General features: G+C 43.6%; 1 non-coding gene across 1 annotated transcript; it reads left to right on the top strand.

Annotated features, from left to right (window-relative positions):
* The first annotated feature begins 21848 nt into the window (after nucleotides 1–21848).
* Nucleotides 21849–21955, top strand: LOC142176873 (small nucleolar RNA R71). Its single transcript, XR_012705678.1, has one exon. It is a non-coding gene; the product is annotated as a small nucleolar RNA R71 (small nucleolar RNA).
* Nucleotides 21956–23916: the final 1961 nt, after the last annotated feature.

Here is a 23916-nt window from a genome sequence, read left to right as displayed (position 1 = left end):
CTTCTGCGGCTTGGGAGCCGCTTCTGCGGTTTTTGGCCTGGCCTACTTTGGCCGCATTTGCGAGAGGGTGACCGCTTCTGCGGTCTCGCACCTACGGGTATGACAGATACCAAATGCTTCAGCCCTTTGCAACTTTTCCAACTTCACTCAAGCCTCGTCCGATTGACGCTCGGGCCTCCCGGGCCCTGCCCGAACATACCGACAAGTCTAAAATCATGAAACAGACTCGCTCAAACCTTCAGAACACCCGAAACAACGCTAAATCTAAGAACCACCCCCTAAAACCGATTGAATCAAACTTATGAACTTCAAGTTCTTAATTCTCCTCTAACGAGTCGAAACACACTTAAACTACTCGGATTAACACCAAATTCTGCGGGCAAGTCTTAAATGTTATATTGGACCTGTACCGGGCTCTGGAACCAACATACGAGCTCGATACCCATGTGATCAATCATTATTTAGTTTCTTTAAATCCTTAGAATTTCAGTTTAACAATTTCTAATAAAAATTCATTACCGGACTAGGGACCTCGAAATTCGATTCCGGGCATATCTCCAGGTCCCATATTTTCCTACGGACCCTCCGAGACCGTCAAAACACGAACCCGGGTCCGTTTGCTAAAAATGTTGACCAAAGTCAAACTTAGCCTTTTAAGAAAATCTTAAGGAATCAAATGAGCATATTTCAACCCAAATTCTTCCAATTCCCGAACCAACCATCCCCGCGGGTCATAAATTATTTAAAGCAAGCGCGAGAAGTTTTATTTAGGGGAACGAGGTTCTAAAAAGCAAAACGGCCCGTTGGGTTATTACACTCTCCACCTCTAAAAACAAACGTTCGTCCTCGAACGGTCATAGAAAAGTACCTGAGGTGTTGAATAAGTGTGGGTATCTACTCCGCATGTCCTCCTCGGACTCTCAGGTCGCCTCCTCGACTGGTTGGCCTCTCTACTGGACCTTTACCACTGAAATCCTCTTGGATCTTAACTGGCGATCCTATCTATCAATAATGGCAACTGGCTCATCCTCGTAACTCAGGCTCTCATCCAACTGAATAGTACTGAATTCCAACACATGGGACAAGTCGACATGATACCTCCGAAGCATAGACATGTGAAAGACTGTGTGAACTCCCGATAAATTGGGGGGTAAAGCAAGCTCGTAAGCAACCTCCCCAACTTGTCTCAACACCTCAAATGGGCCAATAAACCTTGGACTCAGCTTGACCTTCTTCTTAAACCTCATAACACCCTTCATTGGCGAGACTTTCAAGAGGACCTTCTCGCCAACAATGAATGATACATCGTGCGCCTTCTGATCCACGTAACTCTTCTGTCCGGACTGAGCTGTGTGAAGACTCTTCTGAATCAACTTTACCTTGTTCAAGGAATCCTGCACCAAATTTGTACCGTATAACTTAGCCTCACCAGGCTCAAACCACCCGATAGGAAAATGACATCGCCGACCATATAAAGCGTAAAATGGAGCCATCTCAATGCTGGACTGATAGCTGTTGTTGTAAGCAAACTCTGCCAAAGGCAAGAACTGATCCCACTACCCTCCAAAGTCAATCACACATGCTCTAAGCATATCCTCCAAGATCTGGACTGTCCGCTCCGACTGCCCGTCGGTCTGTGGATGAAATGCTGTGCTAAGCTCCGCGGGGGTCCCCAACTCACCCTAAATAGCTCTCTTGAAATGAGAAGTGAACTGAGGGCCTCTATCTGATATGATGGAAACAGGCACACTGTGCAACCGGACTATCTCCCGAATGTAAATCTGAGCCAATCTCTCCAAAGTGTAAGTAGTCATAACTGGTATAAAGTGTGCCGACTTGGTCAACCTATCCATGATGACCCACACTACATCAAACTTCCGCAAGGTCCGGGGAAAGCCAACTACGAAATCCATAGTAATGCGCTTCCACTTCCATTCTGGTATAGGCATCTACTGAAGTAGGCCACCCGGCCTCTGGTGCTCGTACTTGACCTGCTGGCAATTCAAACACCTAGCTACATACTCCACTATGTCTTTCTTCATCCTCCACCACCAATAATGCTGCCTCAAGTCATAATACATCTTCGTAGCACCCGAATGAATGGAATACCGCGAACTGTGTGCCTCCTCTAGTATCCTCTCCCTCAGACCATCAACATTAGGAACACATAGGCGACCCTAGAGTCGCAAAACACCATCCTTGCCAATAGAAATCTCTTTGGCACTACCCTGAAGCATTGTCTCTCTGAGAGCTACCAAATGTAGATCATCAAACTGTCGAGCCTTGATTTGCCCCAATAATGAAGACTGAGCAACAACGTACGCAAGAACTCGGCTAGGCTCTGAAATATCCAACCTCACAAGTCTGTTAGCCAAGGACTGGATGTCCAAATCTAGTGGCCTCTCCTCTGCTGGAATGAATGCCAAGCTACCATACTCTCTTCTTTCCTGCTTAAGGCATCTGAGACCACATTTGCCTTGCCCGGGTGATAAAGAATGGTGATGTCATAATCCTTCAGCAACTCAAGCCATCTACGCTGCCTCAAATTGAGATCCCTCTGCTTGAACAAGTGTTGTAAGCTACAATGATCAGTATAAACCTCACATGATACCCCGTACAAATAATACCTCCATATCTTAAGAGCATGAACAATCGCGGCCAACTCCAAATCGTGCACAAGATAATTCTTCTCATGGATCTTCAGCTGACGTGAAACATATGCAATAACTCACCCCTCCTACATCAATACACATCCCAATCCAACGCGCGAAGCATCACAGTATACCGTATACATCCCTGAATCGGAAGGCAACATAAGAACTAGTGTTGTAGTCAAGGTTGTCTTGAGCTTCTGAAAGCTCGTCTCATAATCATCAGACCAACGGAAGGGAGCACCCTTCTAGGTCAATCTAGTCAGAGGTGATGCAATAGATGAAAAGTCATGCACGAATCATTTGTAATAACCTACTAACCCCAGGAAACTCCTAATCTCGGTCGCCGAAGTAGGACATGGCCAACTCTGAACTGCCTCAATCTTCTTGGGGTCTACCTTAATACCATCTCCTAACATAATATGCCCCAAGAATGCCACTGACTCTAGCCAGAACTCACACTTGGAGAACTTAGCATATAGCTTCTGCTCTCGCAAGGTCTGAAGTACTACCCTCAAATGCTGCTCGTGCTCCCCCAGGCTACGGGAGTATATCAAGATGTCATCAATGAAGATGATAACAAATGAATCAATATAAGGCCTGAATACCCTGTTCATCAAGTCCATGAATGTTGCTGGGGCATTAGTTAAGCCAAAGGACATCACCAGGAACTCATAATGGCCATATCTAGTCCGGAATGTAGTCTTCGGAACATCCGAGTCCCGAATCTTCAACTGATGATACCCTAACCTCAAGTCGATCTTGGAGAACACCCTAGCACCCTACAACTGGTCAAATAAATCATCAATATGAGGCAACAGATACTTTTTCTTGATGGTGACTTTGTTCAACTGGTAGTAATCAATACACATCCGCATAGTCATATCCTTCTTCTTCACAAATAACACTGGTGCACCCTAAGGCGATACACTAGGTCTAACAAACCCCTTTGCTAACAACTCTTCAAGATTCTCCTTTAACTCTTTCAGAGCCATACGGTACGGTGGGATAGATACAGGCTGGGTGCCTAGAGCCAAATCAATACAAAAATCAATATCACGATCTGGTGGCATGCCAAGAAGATCAGAAGGAAACACATCGGTGAACTCTCGAACTACTAGAACTGAATCAATCGTTGGAGACCCTGCGGTGGTATCCCGAATATAAGCCAAGTAAGCCAAACACCCCTTCTCGATCATATGCCAAGCCTTCAAAAAAGAGATAACCCGGCTAGACGTATCAACTGTGGAACCCTTCCACTCCAACCCTGGCAACCCTGGCATCGCTAAAGTAACAGTCTTAGCATGGCAATCTAGGACGGCGTGATACGGAGATAACCAATCCATGCCCAGGATGATCTCAAAATCGATCATATCGAGCAACATGAGATCTGCTCTAGTCTCAAAACCATAGAATATGACCACACAGGACCAGTAGATCCGATCCACAACCACAAAATCGCCCACGGGAGTGGACACATGAACAAGAGTGCCCAAGGGCTCAGGAGCAATAACCAGAAAACGAGCAAATAGAGATGACACATACAAATAGGTAGACCCTAGATCAAATAATACCAAAGCATCTCTACCGCAGATGAAAATAATACATGTGATGACGACATTTGAGGCTAATGCATCTGGCCTAGCCGGAAGGGCATAAAATCTGGCTAGAGCGCCGGCTGGCTGGCCTCCACCTGACTGAGCAGTAGCTAGCTGACCTCTTCCTGCCTGGCCTCCACCTCTAGGATGGCCCCTACCAGTTTGCCCTCCACCTCTAGGTGGCGGGGCAGCCGGTGCTGAAATCATAGGCTGTTGACCCTGCTGTACTGCCTTGCCCCAAGCCTGGGGCAGTATCTCCTCATATGACCAAAGCCTCCGCACTCAAAACAACCCCGTGGTGCGATGACCTGCTGCCCTGATGGCTGACCCTGGTGGCCTGTAGACCCACTAGAAGAATCCTGAATATTCGGTGGATGGTATGAACTCTCTGTCATAGCACTGAAATAAGAATCAAAAGAACCCTGTGGACCTGAATACCCGCCAGAGGAATCCTGAATAGCTGGTGGGCGGTAAGAACTCTCCAGCATCGCACTGAAATATGGTCTCACTGGAGCACCTCGAGGAGGTGGTGGTGGTGTTGAATACGGGGGTCTGGTGGGTTGACCCCTCCCGAAGTGACCTCTACCCCTAGCCGGAGCACCTCTGAACTCTCCCGAAAACTGGGCCCTCTTGTCTTGTTGAATCTGCTCTCTACCGCTCTGGCGATATCCCTCAATCCTGCAAGCAATCTCTACCACTAGCTAATACTCAGTACCCATCTCCACCTCTCGGGCCATGCTAGCTCAAATACCGGGGTGTAACCCCGCAACAAATCTTCGCACTCTCTCTGCATCAGTAGGAAGTATCATGAGTGCATGACGAGACAACTCAAAAAACCTCGCCTCATAATCGGTCACAAACATTTGACCCTACTCTAGATGCTCAAACTGATACCGCAGCTCTTCCCTCTCAGAGGGTGGAATGTACCTATCCAAGAATAACTATGTGAACTGACCCCAAGTGAGGGGGAGGGGAACCTGTCGGCCTGCCAAGAACGTAAGACTGTCACCATCTATGGGCCCTGCCCTCTAGCTGAAAAGTAGTGAAGTCAACCCCATACGACTCCAATATCCTCATGTTGTGCAGTCTATCCCTGCACCTGTCTATGAAGTCCTAAGCATCCTTATGGTGCTCACCCCTGAAGACAGGAGGGTGAAGTCTGGTCCATCTATCCAACAACTTCTGTGGGTCGCCATCCGTAGCTGGTCTGGGCTGGGGCGCCACTGCAGCCACTGGCTGGGCCCCATCTGCGGGTAGTGCATCCAGAGTCTGATACACTATAGCTGCATGTCTAGGGGCCTGAGCAGTAGGGGTCTGTGCTCCCCCTTCTGCCTGTGATGTAGCTGGATCTACTGGAAATAAACCAGCCTGAATCATGGAATCCATGAATCGCAGCATACGACCCATGATCTCCTGAAAACCCGGTGCTGTCATAAAGTCCGCTGGGGTAGCTCAGCTGCGGGCACCTCGCCCTGCTCCTCGATGATAGGATCTCCCGCAGGATCTGCTGGTGGTGCTACTAGAACAGATCTGGGACGCCCTCGTCCCCTACCTCGGGTTGATGCCCTCCCCCGACCTCTGCCTCGGCCTCTAGCAACGAGGGGAGCAGCTCCTCCCGGGTCTATAATATCATCCGTACGTGTCCTCATCATTTGTGAGAGAATAGAAGAGAAAAATTTAGTATACCAACCACTGCACAACAGGAAATGAATAAAGAGTAGTTTTCCTAACACCCTATAGCCTCTCGAAGATAAATACTGACGTCTCCGTACCAATCCGCAAAACTCTATTAGGTTTGCCCATGACTTGTGAGACCTACGTGAACCTAGTGCTTTGATACCAAGTTGTCACGACCCATTTTCCATAATAGGTCATGATGGCGCCCAACACCGTTGTTAGGCAAGCCAACGCAGAAGTATTAGTGAATTCTTATTTTACTTACCCAAACCAGTTACAACATTTTTCTTAATTTGCAATTAAAAGCATGTGATAATATGCAACATTCAATAATAATTATACAATCCAAAAGAAACGTCTACTAATGTGTGTGCCAAGACGTGGTGTCATAAGCTGTGGGCAACTAGTAGAATATACAAAATAATACATCTATCATACTGTCTGAAACAGAATAGATAGTCAAAAGTAAGGAAGACTCCATCCAGCTGCTGATCGGCACAGGAAGGGAAGCAGCTTACCATGGAAGTCTCGGACTATGATCACAGACGCGCACCGGTCTGATAGCCAGATGAACCTGCCTCAGAGCTTGTACAATTAAGTACAAAAGCATAGCATGAGTACATAAACAATATGTACCAAGTAAGTATCCCGTCTAATCTCGAAGAAGTAGAGACGATAGGTCGACTTGATACCTACTAGGGCCAAATAATGTAATATGATGTTATTCCAGGCATGATGGTCACCATATATAACAGTTGAAATAAGTATTGCTAAGTCATGTCATTTTAATACCCCAGTTAATCCTTTACAATTTAAGTCATATATCAGGCAGGTCATCAATAATAAATTCACATAAATATCATGCGCATGTTATGCCGAGGTTGACGGCCCTATACAACATAAAAGAAATGGTGCACTGCCAGAGGGTCGAATGGACGCGAACCATAGATAAATATATTTGTACAGAGGCGATCGACCCAATCCACAAATATCAATTATCAATAGAAAAATACAAGAAGGCACATTTATATTCAAATAAACTCATACAAGTGTTCAACACAGCATATGTTCACTTATGTTCATTTCCAATTCTCTAGCATATCCTAAATGATCACATTAGCAAGAAGACATATAACATTTGCAAATATAGCATGACACAGGTCCTAAACTACCCAGACAATTAACATGATAGTAGCTATGCACGGATTCTCATCACCTAGTGCGTACGTAGCCCCTGCATTTAGTAGCAAATTATACAATTATTACTCCTATTGAGACAATTCCCTCTTACAAGGTTAGAAAGGAGACTCACCTCGCTCCAAAGTGCACTTGCAATACCAAGAACGAGCCTGAACTCTCAATTTGGAGCCGAATGATCCAAAACTAGTTAAATGGGGTAAGAACTAGTCAATACAAGCTCATAAGATCACATCCTAACTATTAAAGCAATTTTCCAACCTTAAACACAAGTTTCCTAAAATCCAACCATGGGCCCACGTGCCCGGATTCCGAAATTTTTCGAAGAAAGTTGTTCTTTGTAACCTAAGGATCAGTAATATATGATTTCTACTTCACTTCATACCCAATTTTGTGAAAAATCTAAGTTTTATCAAAACCCTAGGTTTTGTTATAACCCCATGATTTTACCTTAATCCTAGTATGTAATCTACCTAAGATACAAGTATTAAACTAGGAATAGGTGGGATAAACTTACCTCAAGATGCTAGGTGAAAGTCTTCTCTCAAAAGCTCCACAACCGCCCAATGGAGGAGTGAAAAGTAGCAAAAGTGACTTAGAACCCGTATTAAATGAAGCTCACTGCTTCAGCAATTTATCTGCGGTCAGGGGACCATAGATGGGGTCCTGCTTCTGCGAGGAAGAGGCCACATTTGCGGAAATGGGCCAAGCGGGCTGGGACCGCTTTTGCGGTCTTGAAGCCGCTTCTGCAGCTTGGGAGCCGTTTCTGCGGTTTCTGGCCTGGCCTGCCTTGGCCGCATCTGCGAGAGGGCGACCGCTTCTACAGTCTCGCACCTGTGGCCGTATAACCGCAGGTGCGGTTATGAGAGGTACCAGATGCTTTAGCCCTTTGCAACTTTTCCAACTTCACTCGAGCCTCGTCCGATTGACGCTCGGGGCTCCCGAGCCCCGCCCGAATATACCGACAAGTCTGAAATCATGAAACGGATCCACTCGAACCTTCGGAACACCCGAAACAATGCTAAATCTAAGAATAACCCACTAAAACCAATTGAATCAAACTTATGAACTTCAAGTTCTTAATTCTCCTCTAACGAGCCGAAACGCACTTAAACTACTCGGATTAACACCAAATTCTGTAGGCAGGTCTTAAATGTTATATTGGACCTATACCGGGCTCCAGAACCAACATACGATCCCGATACCCATGGGATCAATCATTATTTAGTTTCTTTAAATCCTTAGAATTTCAATTTAACAATTTCTAATAAAAATTCATTACTCGGTCTAGGGACCTTGAAATTTAATTCCGATCATACGCCCATGTCCCATATTCCTGCGGACCCTCCGGGACCGTCAAAACACGAATCCGGGTCCGTCAAAGTCAAACTTAGACTTTTAAGAAAATCTTAAGGAATCAAATGAGCATATTTCAACCCAAATTCTTCCAATTCCCGAACCAACCATCCCCGTGCGGGTTGTAAATTAGTTAAAGCAAGCACGAGAAGTTTTATTTAGGGGAACGAGGTTCTAAAAAGCAAAACGACCAGTCGGGTTGTTATATTTATCAACCCCAGTGCCAAGCGATTTCTTTCAAAATGTTCTCTGCTCAAGGCTTTGGTGAATATATTTGCAATCTTATCCTCTGTGCTGCAAAATTTCATGCAGATGAGCCCTTTTTCATCATTGTCTCTAAGGAAGTGATGACGCACATTAATGTGCTTTGTTCTCTTATGTTGAACTGGATTTTTGGCCATGTTGATTGCACTTGTATTGTCGCAGGGGTACACAGTCAGAGAGCACTCCAAAGTCGTCCAACTGTTGTTTGATCCACAACAATTGAGTACAGCAAGAAGCAGCTGCTACATATTCTGCTTCTGCAGTTGAGAGTGCCACCGAGTTTTGCTTCCCTTTACCCCATGAGATTAGATAGGAACCCAGAAAATATGCCATGCCAGAAGTGCTTTTCCTATCCACCAGATACCCAGCATAGTCAGCATCAACATACCCTATTAAGTCAAAGTTATCTTCTGAGGGACAGTAGAGAACTAGGTCCTGCATCCCTTTGAGATATCTTAGGATTCTCTTGGCTGCCTTCAGATGAGATTCCTTTGGATTAGATTGAAAACTCTATACATTCTCTCATTCATAGAGGAACCAGGTTCATCCATGTCCAGGCGAGTGGCTGTGGCAATGGGAGTATCAATGATTTTTGATCCTTCCATGTCAAATCTCGTCAGCAGCTCCACGATGTACTTCTGTTGACTTGTCATTGTCCCCTTGGGAGTTTCCTTCACTTGTAAACCCAAGAAGAAATTCAATTCATCCGTCATGCTCATTTCAAACTCGCTTCCTATGAGTTTTGCAAATTCTTCACATAGAGAGTCAACAGTTGCTCCAAAGATGATGTCATCAACATAGATCTGCACAATGAGCAGGTTCTTTCCTTGTTTCTTTAGAAAAAGAGTATTTTCAATTTTCCCTCTTGTAAATCCATTTTCTAGAAGGAATTTTGACAACCTTTCATACCAAGCACGTGGAGCCTGCTTTAACCCATACAAAGCCTTGTCGAGTTTAAAAGCGTGCTTCCAAACTTATTAAGTTTGTTTTTGAATACCCACCTGGTTCCTATAACAGTTCTGTCAGTAGGTTGTGGAACTAGGTTCCACACACTGTTCCTCTCAAATTGATGGAGCTCTTCTTGTATACCTGTAATCCAGTCTGCATCTTTCAATGCTTCCTTGATATTCTTGGGATCTATTTGAGAGAGAAAGGCTGAGATGGCAAGTGAGTTTCTCGCCTTTGATCTGGTTTGAATTCCTAAATCAAGAGGAGTGATTATGTTTTGAAGATGGTGCGAGCTCTTGTGTTTCCAGTTGGACACCTGAATCTCTTTAAGAGAGGATCTAGGTTCTTCTGGATTTGATCCATGTGTCCTGTTCCTCACCTCAACAGCTGGAGTTCCATGTACAATATCCACAACTCTATTTTCTATTTCAAATATTGTGATTGAGGGATCAGGTTCCTCTATGTCGGCTGAAGTCTCATCTTTAGTTTTGAGGAACAAGGTCCATGTAAATTTGGAGTAGTCATCCACAATGAATAAAATATGTACATCTTTCCTCCTCTACTTGGCACCCTTATAGGTCCACATAGATCTATATGGAGGAGATCAAGTGGCCTTGAGATGCTAACTTCCTTTTTGGGTTTGAAAGATGATCTTACTTGCTTTCCTTTTACACATGCATTACACACCCTGTGATCCTTGAAGCTTGACTTGGGCAGACCACGAACCAAGTCCTTCTTGACCAATTTGAAACTTTCATGACCCAGCCTTCTGTACCATAGCTCAGCATTATCATCAACAACACTCAGACAGCTAAGATCCCCATTTTGCAAGGACTCAAAGTTAGCAACATAAATGTTTTGTATCTTTTGGCCATTAACATCACTTCACCAGTCACAAGATTTGTGAGTGTGCATATTTTAGATACAAATTCCACTTTTTTTTAACCATTGTCACAAATTTGGGAAATACTCAGCAAGCTATACTTCAACCCCTTCACGTAGTACGCATTTTCAATAGAGTGGAAAAGAGACTTCCCGATCTTTCCAACTCCTAGAATGTATCCCTTCTTGCCATTTCCAAAGGATACACTCCCTCCCTGCAGGGCCTTCAGTGAAAGAAAATCATTTGTACTTCCAGTCATGTGCTTCGAGCAGCCGCTATCCATGTACCATTGTTGGCTGCTCCCTTTCATCGTTCCCTGCACAAATAAATCAAGGGTTAGATTTAGGAACCTAAACAAGTTTGGGTCCCTTGTAATGAGAAAATGAGTGAATTTGCGCTCTTTTGGTCCAAGCAAGCATTATACATTTTTATGTAAAGGACCAGGTTCCCTAGCAATAGTTACTTTTTCAGCAAAAACTTTATTTTTTTGTTGAGATTGGAATCTGGCCTTACAAGTTTCCTTAAAGTGCCCAGTATTGCCACAGTGAGTGCAAAGCCAATTGTCAGGTACAATAACGTACTTGCTATGAGGGTTGTAGGGAGTCTTTTCCCTTTGGAACCCGATTCCCTACCTGTTTCCCCCACTATTTGTATACATAGTAGTGATTGTATCAGAGGACCAAGTCCACTTAAGTGACTTTTCTAGGCCACTCTTCACTTTTCCTAGGTCTTCCTGAAGTTGTCTTTTTTTTCTCAAGCTCTGCACACAGACTAGATTTCACTGATTTTAACTCATCTTCAAGCCTAAGGTGCTTCATTTACAACTTCCTTTCCTTTTTGAGTGTTCCTAGGCCTACTTTCCCTTTTTAGTTCCTCAATTGTTTCCTTTAGGTCTAAAACCACCACTAATAGGTCATCTCTCTTATACTCAATGTTAGCAACCTTCTCAGTTAAACCTCTTTCTTCTTTCTAACACACTCAATTGTCTCTTTTAAATTGACCACAACAACTACTAGATCATCTCTCTCATGTCCTATGTTTGCAATTTTTTCAGTTAAGGCATCTTTTTCTTTCTTCAGTCTCTCAATGGTTTCCTCTAAGTCTACCACCACAACTACTAGATCTTCTCTAAATTGTTCTGCTTCTCCCAGTTCCACAGTTAAGGCATCTTTATCATTTATAAGACTATGATACGCATCAATTAAAACATTTGCCAAAGACATACGTTTTTTCGGAGAATAATACTTTAGATTTCTTTGAACATCTAAGAAGTTTACCTCATCATCATCTTCTTCTTCATCCTTATCAAATTTTGCCATTAATGCAAATATGGAATCATATTTTGCAGCTTTGCTTTCAAGGACTGATCACGCCCAACTATGCCTTATAAAAGGACAATGCGGACGTTGCAAATATAACCTGAGTATTTATGCCCAGAGTCGAATCCACAGAGAATTAACCTATCAATTACTTTCGTTGGACTTACTAAATTCTTTAGAATCAACCTCCCCAAACGTTGTGAATAACATTTGATGGTATATTTAATAACTAAGATTGAAAGTCAATAAACAGTTGTAAACTAAATATGCTTAAGTTGTGAACAATAATGAGAAGGTTCTAAGGTAGTGATTTCCTCTATTGATGGAATCCCTTCTGTTTGTGTTTCATATAGATTTACCAACACATTCTCTATCAACCATGAACACTCTTTTTACCGTGAATCTCTCCCGAGTAATCACGATAATTTACTAGACGCACTCTCCCGAGATACGCTAGCTGGCTTTGTTTATTACAATTCACTTTAGATTGCACCCAAGACTTCGTTATCCCTAATCCCGCCTTTAAAACCACAGTTATAGATCCCTCTTATACTTTGGGAGTGATGTTGTTCAACAATTACCTAAATATGCACTCTCTCCCGAGTTATGCATACTAAATAGGCACAGCTAATTGAGGATCCTGTCAATTAACTACAACAAACACGTAGTTGAACAAATAGAGATTAAACTGGCAAACTATATTAATATAATCAAGAAGTTCATCCTTCAATAGGTTCCATCAAAACCCTAGACAAAGGATTTAGCTACTCATGACAATGGGTAAATAAACTATGAAAATATTCATGATCAAAATTGCAAGAAAAATAAAGAGAAGAAGAAAATATGATGTTTTGAGTGATATCTCACACTTGTTTCTCTTGCCAAAGTACTCTCTAAAACTTTACATGCCTCCATTGGGCAAGTTCTATTGTTTAATATAGGGTTTTGGGCTAAAAATCCCGTGTTTTGCACTTCAGTCCCTCAATTTTCCGCTTCCTATCGCGGTTACGCCAGGACCGCGGCCAACTAGCCTCTCAGAATCCGCAACAGCCTTTTGCCACGGTCCGACCGCGGTTACGCCGGGACAGCGACAGTCCATCTCTAGTTCTAGTTTTGCTGCCTTCGCGCGGATATTGTAAGATTGGCCTCTTTTTCTCCGTAATTGATCCCAAAAGTACTTCATAGACTTCTTTTATTGTATATAGCCTGCAAAGCATGAAAAGCACTAATCAGAGCATTTTGTTATCACTTTTTACCATAAAAATTATACAAGAAGGTGGTTCTTTAGGGCCTAATTATAGTCCAATTCACCTATTATCAACACCCTACACTTAAATCTTTGCTCGTCCTCGAGCAAGTTGAACCACACTTCTAGGCCTAATCGTTCGACGCATTACCCAGTTTATGTCACACCCGCCATTATGAAAGAACAATTTAAGCAGTGCAACAGCCACACCTCAGATGAAGACTCTAATGCCATGCCACACTCGTGCTTACTCTAGTTACTCTAAACAGAGGTGAAAACTTACTTTTTCTCCTGAGTCACATGCCCTCACATCACATTTCTGAGAGAAGTTCCACACACATAAAATCAAGCAACAAGGAACTATAGATAGAACGAATCCACTCACTCTCAGCAAAGAACATTCACATGCCACACAGATACACCATAAGCTTGCCCTTAGTGTAATACTCTACTAATCGAGTTGTTCAGTCCAAGATCAAGAGGTCTTTATTTGGTTATAATGTAGGCTAAGGGACGGGTAGGATATATTTGGATATAGTGACTAACCTCTCTAAGCACTTTTAATACAATCGTTCCCTTTATTCCAATTTCCATGTTCAACCCAATCATTCTTCCACACTTGTTTCATAGGCTACCCCCACTTTTCTTTAGGTGCAACTGGCCTTTTTTTTAACAGCCATTGCACCGTTCAAGTATTTTCCTGATTTTCCTTTTCCCACTCCATTACTACCCCACACTTTGACTTTTATATGCTCTTTAACGATTCAAGTGCTTCTAGGAGGTACAGGTTCAAACAGTCAAACTATTCAAACACAGGGATGTAGGTTATTGTAAGGTTATCAAAGAACAGGCTTCAGGCTCAAAGGGGTTAACTATGGCAATATGTACAGGTGGATTCATAATTATACAGGCTACACAAGGAAATGCCTCAATCATCTCTAAGGCCAAACAACTTCTATTTCGCTTTGCAAACACACATGGCAAGTTCTAGGTATCGCATGCAAGCACAGAATACAAGTATTATCTCACACACACTTGGGATGTAACTCATTTCGAATTAGTTTGTCAACACACTCACGTGAGCGTTCAAGAAAGACAAGGTGTACAGAATTAAGGCATAAAATTACGAGTTTACAAACGAGCCTAGATGTCGCACCCTTAAGTTCGTTTTAGTTATTTGCAGGTGTGTACATTACGGGTTGCATTCTTACCCTCACCCATCTTAGTCCAATAGAGTCCTAAGGGTCCTAAAAATATTAAAGAAAAATTTACCTAACCCGGTTCAAGAAAAGCCCTTGGAAAAGAACCGTGGTCAAAAGAAAAACCAAGGAGGAATTACTACACTACCTAAAAAGAAAAATAAAATAAAATAAAATCTAAATGGACTACTTCCCTCAAGAGTACTGTCCAAGTGGTCCGTCCTCAGGAAGAGTCTCCTACATTTATTTATTTTACAACCAATGTATATGTACACTAACAATACACCACTAAAGCAAGTCTCCCACCCCACACAAAAAGAATATGGCATGTCCCCATGTAATAACACAAATAAAGTGCAGAAGGTAAGAAGACTTCACCGACCATCACTCGGAGTCGGAGACGGTGCTGGGATCCACATGACAAGCCCTCCCCAAAGCACGGAACCAAGCTATCATCCGGCTCTTAGACCTGGCATGCCACTGATACATGGCATCCATACGCACATGCAGGCCATCCACCGAGGAGCGAAGATCTGCCACCTCTTCCTCCAAAGAATGCAACATGGGTCGGTTAGACTGTGATCTAGAGAACCCTACCCCAGTATAGGGTTGCCGAGAGGATCCGACTTCATCATAAGATCTCCTGGATGGTGCCATGGGTGCTGGGGCATCATCCTCATCATCAAGCTCAATGGTTGTGGGTGCATCTCTGCCCACTGTGATTTTCAAAGCTATGAATGCCTCTTTTGCGGGCAAAGCTCTATCTGTAGGATTGGTGGGGACACCATCCAGCAGACACAACCTCATCACAAGTGAGGGGAAGTAAAACCCCATAGATAGCAGAGGTGACCGAAGGATCATTTCATCTCCAATAATTCTCGCCACATCAAAGTCTTTCTTGGTGACGAAGCACCACACCAATAGAGCCCGTAGGTGGTTCACATCTGTCGTGTTGCCCGTGGGCAATAACCGGCTGCAAATAATGGTGAACCAGCACTTAGCCTCATGTGTGAATGACTTGGAGTGAAGGGTAATGTTTTCCTGTAGCCAGATTGGTCGACCCCCTGCGCAGATTGTCTTAATCATAGTGTCCCAAGTGACCCCTTGGGCGTCGTGGTAATGATCAATGTCACCAGTGAACTGGGGCAGCTGCAAGACCTGGCGAATCTTCAGAATTGAGGCATCTATCACCCTGCCCCGCACAATCACAGACCGGTACAAATGTTTCGGGCAGTTCGCGTAGAACTCCCGGACTAATATTGGGTTTGCCGTCTCAGGTTCATCAAACAAGAACTCCATCTCCCTCCGTCTGATTTCCTCATACATGTCTGCTTTTTCCATACGGAGGGCAGCCCTATCAATAAGAATCTCAGGGACAAAGCTTTTGGTGGCCTTAGCATGAAACGCGTCCTCTGCCTCCTGTGACTGGAACCTAGTGGCATCATATATTGGCATTTGGGAAGTGCTTGCCGAGCTCTTTCGCCTTTTTCGGGCCATATTACCTGCAGATAATTCAGGGTAACAATCAGATCCTAACATGTGCCAGTCGGATGGGTACTCAGACTTCGCCACCCGATGGCACCAGACAGTTTCCTTTTGTCAATCAATGCCAGTATACCCAATTAGTAAGGTGCCCAAAGTTGACAACCTCCACTATTGCCCTCACACCACTATTAATTCTACAATTCCGCCATATAATACCCCACACAATCTCCCACAAGGGAATCATGTCAAATGCTACCACCACCACAAACTAAGAAGGGCACAAAGTGCTCCAAAATTTTACAACACACCCCAATTTCGGCCATTTAGGCCCCTCCACCAAGCTTCACCCTAAAAAATTTATTTAGGCCTCCAAACATTCTAAAAATCACCCCAAGTTAAGAACAATGAAAACTCAACCATTTAAGCATCAATCATGGCCAAAAGAAGCAAATAATGGAGAAAAGGAAAGAAAAGAAAGAAAAAAATAAAAAAATAAAAAATTTACACTAAAATACTACCTAGGGTTTAATTGAAACTAATTTAGACTACTCATTACACTAAGTTATGGAAAAGAAAGAGAAAAGAATAGAGAAGCTTACCTTGAGGATGAATGGAAGGGATAGGTTGTGGAGAGAGAGAGATGGAGAAGAAAAGAGGGGCAACAATGGGGGTTTGAGGGATAGGAGATGGTGTGAAAGAGAGAAGAGAAGAGAGAAGGGGATGGGGGTTGCGGGTGGTTTGAAGAAAAGAAGGGTTTGGGGGAATAGTGGGGGGTTAGGTTTATTAAAAGGGGGGAAAAAAAGGAAAAAAAAATCTGCAACTTACCTGGCCCGCACTGGTCTACCGCGGTCCTACCGCGGTTACGCTGGGACCGCGGTAGACCTCTTTCAGAGGGGGTATTTGACCACGGTCCTACCGCGGTTACGCTGGGACCGCGGTAGACTTCTTTCAGAGGAGGTCCTTGACCGCGGTTATGCTGGGACCGCGGTCTGGGCGTGTTCCTGCTACTTTTTTTTATGCATTACATTTACAACACATTCGTGGGTTGCCTCCCACGCAGCGCCTAATTTAACGTCGCGGCACGACGCAGATGAGCGCATTTAAGGCTCGCTCGACCTCTGTGGTTCAGTCAGGTGTAGCTCAGACACTTCCTTTGGTTCGCTCATGCCCACATACAGTTTCAATCTCTGCCCATTGACTCTAAATGTACAAGAGTCTTTCTCTGTGGCAATCTCGACAGCACCTGAAGGGAAAACTTCGACCACTCTAAATGGTCCAGACCATCGTGACCTGAGTTTACCCGAAAATAGCCTTAATCGTGAGTTATAAAGCAACACCATATCTCCAGGATTGAAATTTCGCTTCACAATGTTCTTGTCGTGCAACCTTTTCATTCTTTCCTTGTACAACCTTGTGCTCTCAAAAGCAAGATGTCTGAACTCGTCGAGCTCATGCAATTCTGTGATTCTCGTTGTGCCCGCAGCCTCGATGTCTAGATTCAGTTGTTTCAGTGCCTACCACACTCTATGTTCAAGTTCCACTGGCAAATGGCAGACCTTCCCAAACACCAACTTATATGGTGACATACCAATCGGTGTTTTAAAAGTAGTTCTATAGGCCCAGAGTGCATCATCTAACTTTTTCGCCCAATCAGTTCTTGTGGCGTTCACAGTCTTGGTTAGCACACTCTTTATCTCTCTGTTGGACACTTCAACCTTCCCACTAGGTTGCGGGTGATAAGGGGTAGCCACCTTGTGGCGTACATCATACTTTGCAAGCAACTTCTCGAAAGCTCTATTACAGAAGTGAGTGCCTCCGTCACTGATAATCGCTCTTGGTGTCCCAAATCTGGTGAATATGTTCTTCTTCAAAAACCCCACCACCACTCTTGCATCATTAGTGGGCAACGCTGCAGCTTCTACCCATTTGGACACGTAATCCACAGCAACAAGTATGTACTTTTTGCCATAGGAGCTGACGAAGGGACCCATGAAGTCAATCCCCCAGACATCAAATACTTCTACCTCTTGAATTGGGTTCATGGGCATCTCATGGCGACGGGAAATGTTCCAGGTCTGCTAACATTCATTGCAGCCCTTCACCCATTGGTGCGCATCTTTAAACACTGTTGGCCAAAAGAATCCAGCCTCAAGCACTTTCGCAGCTATCCTAACCCCTCTAAAATGTCCTCCACAAGCCGATGCGTGACAAGCCTGCAAAACAGAAGATTGTTCTATCTCGGGGACACACCTCCGGATCATATTGTCAACACAAATTCTAAACAGGTAAGGCTCATCCCAATAATACATGTAGTAGTCACGATAAAAAATTTTCTTTTGTACAGATGAACGGGCATAGGGAACTATACCCAGGCCAGGTAATTTGCAAAATCTGCATACCATGGCACTTTCACAAGATTAGTAGCGAGCAACTGCTCGTCTGGAAAGGTTTCCAGAATATCTTCAACCTCAACTGCATTTTCAGCTCCCTCAAGTCGTGATAGATGATCAGCGACTTGGTTCTTTGTGCCCTTACGGTCACGAATTTCAAAGTCGAATTCTTGCAGCAGCAACACCCAACGAATCAGGCGCGGCTTAGACTCCTTCTTCTCAATCAAGTACCTGAGAGCTGAATGATCAGTGTATACAATTACCTTAGAACCAATCAGATATGATCTGAACTTGTCAAAGGCAAACACCATAGCCAACATCTCCTTCTCAGTCACAGTATAGTTCAGCTGGGCTCCACTCAGCGTTCTACTAGCATAGTAGATTGGATGCATCAACTTGTCCTTCCGTTGTCCCAGCACTGCCCCAACTGCGTAGTCACTGGCATCACACATGAGTTCGAATGGTTGCTCCCAGTTGGGGGCAACAATGATAGGTGGTGTGACCAGTCTCTTTTTCAGCTCCTCGAATGCTACCCTGCAATCATCAGAAAATAAGAAAGGGTGATCTTTTTCTAATAACTTACAGAGAGGGTTGGTAATTTTTGAGAAGTCTTTTATGAATCTCTGGTAGAAACCGGCATGCCCAAGGAAGCTTCTGATTGCTTTGACTGAAGTTGGAGGAGGTAGCTTTGCTATTACATCCACTTTATCACGATCCACCTCAATTCCTTTGCTTGACACCCGGTGCCCCAAGACTATGCCTTCTTGTACCATGAAGTGACACTTCTCCCAGTTCAGAACCAAGTTAGTCTCGATACACCGTTTCAACACACGCATCAGATTTATCAGGCACTCATCAAATGAATTCCCCACCACTGAGAAGTCATCCATGAACACCTCCATTATGTCCTCTACCATGTCAGTAAATATGGCTATCATGCATCGTTGGAATGTGGCGGGTGCGTTGCATAGGCCAAAGGGCATCCTCCAAAAGGCATAAATTCCATAAGGGCAAGTGAAAGAGGTCTTCTCTCTATCCTCCTGTGCAATGGAGATTTGGTTGTATCCTGAGTACCCATCTAGAAAACAGAAGTGTGACCTCATTGCCAGTCTGTCTAACATCTGATCAATGAAGGGAAGTAGGAAGTGGGAAGTGGTCTTTCCGGGTGGATAGATTTAGCTTTCTATAATCCATGCAAATTCTCCATCCCGTGACTGTTCTTGTAGAGATAAATTCATTGTTATCATTCTTAACTACCGTCATGCCGCCCTTTTTAGGTACACATTGAACTGGGCTAACCCAGTTGTTGTCAGAGATTGGGAAGATAATTCCCGCGTCTAACCACTTTATTACTTCCTTCTTCACCACTTCCTTCATGTTAGGGTTCAACCTTCTCTGGTGTTCCCTGGAAGGTTTATGTCCCTCTTCCAGTAGAATTTTGTGCATACAGTAGGCGGGGCTGATCCCCTTTATGTCTGCCATGGTCCACCCAATGGCAGTGTTGCACTCCTTAAGTACCTGCAAGAGTTGTTGCGCCTGCACATCTAACAAACTAGATGAGATAATAACAGGTAATGTGGAGTTAGGTCCAAGGAATTCATACTTGAGATGGTTGGGCAATGGCTTTAACTCCAGCTTTGGTGGTTCTTCGATAGATGGCTTGGCTGGAGGAGTCTCTCGATTTTCCAAGTGCAAGGGCTCAAATTCTAGAGTTCTATCCCAGAACCCTCTACCCTCTAATGCCAACACCCATTCCGCCAGTTCCTCTCCATTCACCTCATCCAAATTCATTAAATATGCATAAAGGGGGTCCTCAATGGTTAGCACCTCATCATCAGTCTCTACGATTACATCCACGGCATAAATAAGAGAACAATTGGCGAATTCACTTGGTCGCCTCATAGATTTCTGCACATTGAATGTTATCTCCTCATCGTTCAATCTCATATTGAGCTCCCCGGTTTCACAATCAATGAGAGCTCTCCCTGTGGCCAAGAATGGTCTTCCCAAAATTATGGGAATCTCTTCATCCACTCTGCAGTCTAAGATCACAAAATCTGTAGGGAACACAAATTTCCCTACCTGAATTAGCACATCATCCAGTATACCAGAGGGTCGTTTCACTGTCCTGTCAGCCAGCTGCAACAACATAGAGGTGGGTCTAGCTCTTCCAATGCCCAGCCTCTTGTAAATCGCCAGGGGAATAAGATTGATGCTAGCCCCTAGATCACACAATGCTTTAGCAAAACCAAAATTACCAATAGTGCATGGAATTGTAAAGCTCCCTGGGTCAGACAGCTTTTCTGCAATTGGTCTAGTCACCACTGCACTACATGTCTGAGTAAGAGTAATTGTGGCCAAGTCTTGGAAATCAAACTTTCGGGACATCAAGTCCTTCATCATTTTTGCATACCCAGGCACCTCCTTCAAAGCTTCTATCAATGGTATGTTTACTTGGATTTGTTTCAGCATTTCGAAGAACATCTTGTATTGTTCCTCCTTTTGGTACTTAGCCAGCCTTTGAGGGAAAGGTGCAGGAGGTCTCCTCTTCCCAATCAACTGAGATTGATCCTTATCAGCTGCTACATCAACTACTGGTTCCTGGACCGTCTCAGCTTCTTTCTCGGTTGCATTCTGAATGCTATTTTCTTCCTGGGCAGGCTGGACTGGCACCTCCGTCAGTTTCGTTGACTCATCCAGCTCAATGGGCACTGGTATAAGTGTCTCAGCTTGTCTAGTTTCTCGAGCCCTCTCTTGATCTACATCCAGATCTCTGCCATTACGTAGACTTACCACTATCAGCTGCTTTGGGCCTTGATCTTTTGGATTTATCTGGGTGTCTGCAGGTAGTGTCCCATGAGGACAATTGTTTAGAGACATAGAAATTTGGCCCACCTGCACTTCAATATTCTTGATTGCTGCATCATGTGCATCCACTCTCTCATTAATCGTTGCATTAGACCCAATAACCTGCTGCATCATTGCCTCAAGTCTAGCAAACCCATCTTCCTGCCTTCCACCATGCTACTGCTGAGGAGGGTGATACCCTTGCTGCTGATTCTGATTATTATATCCCTGTGGCCTTGGGTAAGGTGCCATATTGTTAGGGGGTCTCATACCTCCCATGTTTCCATTATTGAACTGTGGATGGACTAACCTGTATTGCTGATTTTGCTAGCCCCAATTCTGACCACCCTATCTCTGGCCTCCATAATTAGACACATAATTCAAGTCTTCAGGGTAGTGGTGATGATCATGTTCTGCATTCCATTAGTTACCGATTGGCTGACTAATGCAAGATGCGCACAAACCCCCATTGGTAGTATCTACGATGTGTACCTGCTGCTTATGCCCTGACTCTTCTACCTTTTTAGTGAGTATACTCATCTGTGTCAATAAGGTGGCCATATTTTCAGCCATAGAGTTGGATGGATCTAAGGGCACTGAGTGAACCATTGGAGTGATAGGTGCATTCCTGGTTGTCCATCCCGAATTTTGTGCCATCTTGTCAAGCAGACTTTGGCCTTCTCTCTATGTTTTGCTCAAAAAATGCTCCACTAGCTGAAGCATCAACAATGTTCTTCATACTATCTGACAATCCTATGTAAAACCGCTGCCCCAACATCAGATCTGGAATACCATGGTGCGGGCATATAACCAGCATCCCTTTAAAGCGCTCCCATGTTTCATGCAATGTCTCCATTGGTCTCTGTTTAAAACTCAAATTTTCATCAATTCGTTGAGCAATCTTATTGGGTGGGTGGAACTTGTTATGGAATTGCCTGACTAACTCATCCCAAGTTGTTATAGAATTTATGGAAAGTGAGTTTAGCCAAGTCTGGGCAGCTCCTGTCACTGAGAATGGAAACAATAACAACTTGATTGCTTCAGGGGTTACGTTGGGCTGCCTTTGGGTTTTGCAGATAGAGAGGAAGTTCTTCAAGTGCTGCTGAGAATCTTTGACTTGCGACCCCGAAAATAGTCCCTTGTTCTGCAACAAGTGCAACATGTTATTCGTAATTTGGAATGACTTAGCCTATATCTGCGGAACTACAATGGCTGTGGACAGATTTTCAGCTGTGGGTTGTGCCCGGTCATAGAGAGCAGCCTCTGGCACTATTGGTACCGCTGGGTTTTCCTCGTGATCCCCCATGACTGTTTCGAATTGTGCATTTGTTAGTTGTTGTTTGTTTTTCCGATTAGCCCGATTCAAGGCCTTGAAAACTTTCTCGGGATTTGATAATGTTTCAAATATTTCACCAGATCTCGATGAGTTTCTAGGCATGCACCTGTGCAACCAAGTCAACAAACATTAAACTTTCAATGTAAAAATTGGGTATAGAGAAAAAAATGACTACAATAAGAATTTTTGTACTTCTTTCAATTGTAATTGATAACACCGTTAAGTCCCCGGCAACGGCGCCAAAATTTGATCACGCCCAACTATGCCTTATAAAAGGACAATGCGGACGTTGCAAATATAACCTGAGTATTTATGCCCAGAGTCGAATCCACAGAGAATTAACCTATCAATTACTTTTGTTGGACTTACTAAATTCTTTAGAATTAACTTCCCCAAACGTGGTGAATAACAGTTGATGGTATATTTAATAACTAAGATTGAAAGTCAATAAACAATTATAAACTAAATATTCTTAAGTTGTGAATAATAATGAGAAGGTTCTAAGGTAGTGATTTCTCCTATTAATGGAATCCCTTCTGTTTATGTTTCATATAGATTTACCAACACATTCTCTATCAACCATGAACACTCTTTTTACCGTGAATCTCTCCCGAGTAATCACGATAATTTACTAGACGCACTCTCCCGAGATACGCTAGCTGGCTTTGTTTATTACAATTCACTTTAGATTGCACCCAAGACTTCGTTATCTCTAATCCCGCCTTTAAACCCGCAGTTATATATCCCTCTTATACTTTGGGAGTGATGTTGTACAATAATTACCTAAATATGCACTCTCTCCCGAGTTATGCATACTAAATAGGCACAGCTAATTGAGGATCCTGTCAATTAACTACAACAAACACGTAGTTGAACAAATAGAGATTAAACTGGCAAACTATATTAACATAATCAAGAAGTTCATCCTTCAATAGGTTCCATCAAAATCCTAGACAAAGGATTTAGCTACTCATGACAATGGGTAAATAAACTATGAAAATATTCATGATCAAAATTGCAAGAAAAATAAAGAGAAGAAGAAAATATGATGTTTTGAGTGATCTCTCACACTTGTTTCTCTTGCCAAAGTACTCTCTAAAACTTTACATGCCTCCCTTGGGCAAATTCTATTGTTTAATATAGGGTTTTGGGCTAAAAATCCTGTGTTTTGAACTTCAATCCCTCAATTTTTTGCTTTCTATCGCGGTCCTACCGCGGTTACGCCAGGACCGCGGCCAACTAGCCTCTCAGAATCCGCAACAGCCTTCTACCGTGGTCCGACCGCAACCGCAACAGTCCATCTTCAGTTCTGGTTTGCTGCCTTCGCGTGGTGCACTTAGCGGATATTGTAAGATTGGCCTCTTTTTCTCCATAATTGATCCCAAAAGTACTCCATAGACTTCTTTTATTGTATATAGCCTACAAAGCATGAAAAGCACTAATCAGAGCATTTTGTTATCACTTTTTACCATAAAAACTATACAAGAAGGTGGTTCTTTAGGGCCTAATTATAGTCCAAT

Source organism: Nicotiana tabacum, chromosome 22, assembly GCF_000715075.1.
Source record: "Nicotiana tabacum cultivar K326 chromosome 22, ASM71507v2, whole genome shotgun sequence".
Lineage (NCBI taxonomy): Eukaryota > Viridiplantae > Streptophyta > Magnoliopsida > Solanales > Solanaceae > Nicotiana > Nicotiana tabacum.
Note: the sequence above shows the minus strand (reverse complement) of the source record. Positions and strands in the feature narration are given on the sequence as shown.